Raw genomic sequence first — 2,877 nt, 5'->3', positions numbered from 1 at the left:
AAATTGGTATGTAAAGTGTTAATTAATATTATTGAAATTGTGTGATTTGTTATCTTTTATTATGGGTATTTTGGTCTATCGACGATTTTCAGTGATATATTTGTAATTTTGTTATCAACAAGTTGTTTTTTGTTACATACTGTAAAATGTAGTATTAAAAAATTTTAAATTTAGAAAATTTGGTGTGTAAATTATAAATATATCTTATATAGAGGGTGCAATTTGTAAATTTTCCTTTATATATGTATACATACTCGTATTCATGTTAACTAAAAAAACTATATTTTGTAATATATTAAATTTATACACTTTAGTATCACTGACTTGCCGCAAGTGGTGGAGTCAGGATTTTTGTTTTGTGGGAAGTAAATATTTTGAAACTACACAACAATAGTTAAAATATTTTGATACACTACTATAATTAAAATGTCATATAATTACATTCAGGGGTGGGAATGGATCAAGTGGGTTGATTTTGGGTCCATCCTGAAATTGATAGACTAAATTTTTTATGTAAAATTCAACTCAAACTGTTCAAATTCATTATTGAAATAAAATTGATCCGAATCGAATCAGTTTTGGATTCCATTTGAGGAAGTTCAATTTACTTCCATCGGTTTGGTGAGTAAAAGGATGTGATTTTGATAATCTCGCGAAAATACGCCTTGCATTGTCAAAACACCAAGAAAAAAAAGTCCCTACGGGCTATGCTAAAAATAATTTATCATTCCAAATATATATTGGCTAATTAAGCATCGAGCACCGGTGGTCACGCATACTGGATCCATTGGGAATATTTTTTTTTGGTGACAACGGATAAATTTTTTGAATAATATATTTGATAATTTCTTTTGTTTTCAAACATCTTTTGTAACTCATTTGGTTAAAGCTTCCAATTCTAAATTGAAAGTCTTGAGATTAAATCTCTATGAAAGAAATTATTTTAGTTCAATATTTTTATGCCAAAACCAATACAATTGGGAGGATTTGAACTTGTGTGCTCTCGAACATTAACATTAAATGTAAAGGAATTATATATGTTCAATTTTAGATGTTTTAATGCAACTGAAAAAATTCAAACCTATACTCCCCTTTTGTATTATGCAAAATTTGGCCACTATGACATTTGGTGAATGTTAACATTAATATAACCGAATTATATATATTCAAATTTATCAAAGTAATAGATATATTCAATTTTTACTGTGGTTGACGATCAATGGTCAACGGTCGCCTTTTTCACTCTAGATTCTGGATCCACCATTGCAAATATATTAGTAGCCCAAACCAAACTAGTTCTTCCTTCTCAATAAGCTCCATTCTCCAATTCTATGACTCTAGATTTTGAATGGCAAAAAATAAGCTTAATTTTTTAGTCAAGGAATAAGTACATATATTTCTATTAAAACTTAGTTCCACTACACTACCAACATTGGATCCTTGAGGCTTGAGACTTGAGAGGATGTGAGAGACAATAAGCAACGATGAACAAGAACTTCAACGGAGAAATAGCTTAGAACAACAAGAGGAAAACTCGAAAAGAGATGAAAGAGACTCTAAAGAATGCAGACGATGTTAAACTAAAAATCGATACATAACAACATAAGGCGGAAAATAGATCGAGAAAATTGAATGACCATAAATCGAGTCCATACCTCTGACCATTGGTATTGTTCCAAAGCTCTTCCTTTTGTTCCGGGTAATGGTACTTCTCAGCTCTTAATACACTAAATTGATGGTGTATCTTGTATTTTTCGGTGTCAAGCGTAGCGACCAAATCCACTATATATAGCCAAAACTCCCCTCAAGTTATGGCTTAAGTTACTCTTCAATTAACGGTGAAATTGACAAGTGAATGTGAGTGAATGTTGACCATCAATTGCCTTCGAACAAACTGAAATGGGAAGAAACGGATTAGTTATATTCTCCCACTTGGTCTATACATCAACCGAATGTCTCAACTTAATTCCATTGATTGTCCTTCTTAAGGAACAAACACATGAATCATGGAAATGAGTTCTCTAACAACGAGTATAATCTTCCATGTATTACGTTTCATTTAGTTCCTCAAGAATTATTTTTCAAAAGGCAACAATACTTAATGAAAAGATCATATGTCTTATTCTTGGTTCTACAAAAATATATTTCCTCAAATAAATTAAGGGGCGCATGAATATGAGAAAATATCACAATAAATAAGAGTTTCATACAAAATTTATGTATACCATTACATGGTGGAACCAAGTCCCATTTTCTCTATATGATCCTTGAATTTCAATGTTGGCATGTCTTCAGTCAAAGGATCAAAGACCATCAATTCAGTTCTTACTTGCTCAATGAGCACTTTCTTTTCTTTAATATGTTCCCTTATGGCCAAATACTTAATGTCGATATGTTTACTTCGACTACCACTTTTGTTGTTCTTAGTTATAAAGACAGCAGTTGAGTCTTCACAGTAAATTCTAAATGGCTTAGAAGTGGAATTCATAATCTAGGCCCAGATATGAAACTCTTGATCCATACACCATGCGAAGAGGCTTCAAAACAAAAAGGGAACTCGGCTTCAAAAGTGAAAGTTGCAATCAAGGTTTGCTTGGCACTTTTCCATGATACAACTCCACCAACCATCATAAAATATATCATGATGATGATTTCAATGAATCAATACATCCGGAAAAGTCTGAATCTGAGTATCCAATCACTTCCAGATTATTTATCCATTTATATGTAAGCATGTAATTTTTTATTCCTTAAAGGTACCTCATTACTTTCTTTGTTGCTCTTCAGTGGTCCACGCCTAGATTACTTTGATATCGTCCTAACAAATGCAATGTCAAGCTTTGTGCAGACTTGAGCATACATCAAGCTTCTGATAGC

The sequence above is a fragment of the Olea europaea genome, chromosome 3 (assembly GCF_002742605.1).
Source record: "Olea europaea var. sylvestris chromosome 3, O_europaea_v1, whole genome shotgun sequence".
NCBI classification, from domain to species: Eukaryota; Viridiplantae; Streptophyta; class Magnoliopsida; order Lamiales; family Oleaceae; genus Olea; species Olea europaea.
Note: the sequence above shows the minus strand (reverse complement) of the source record.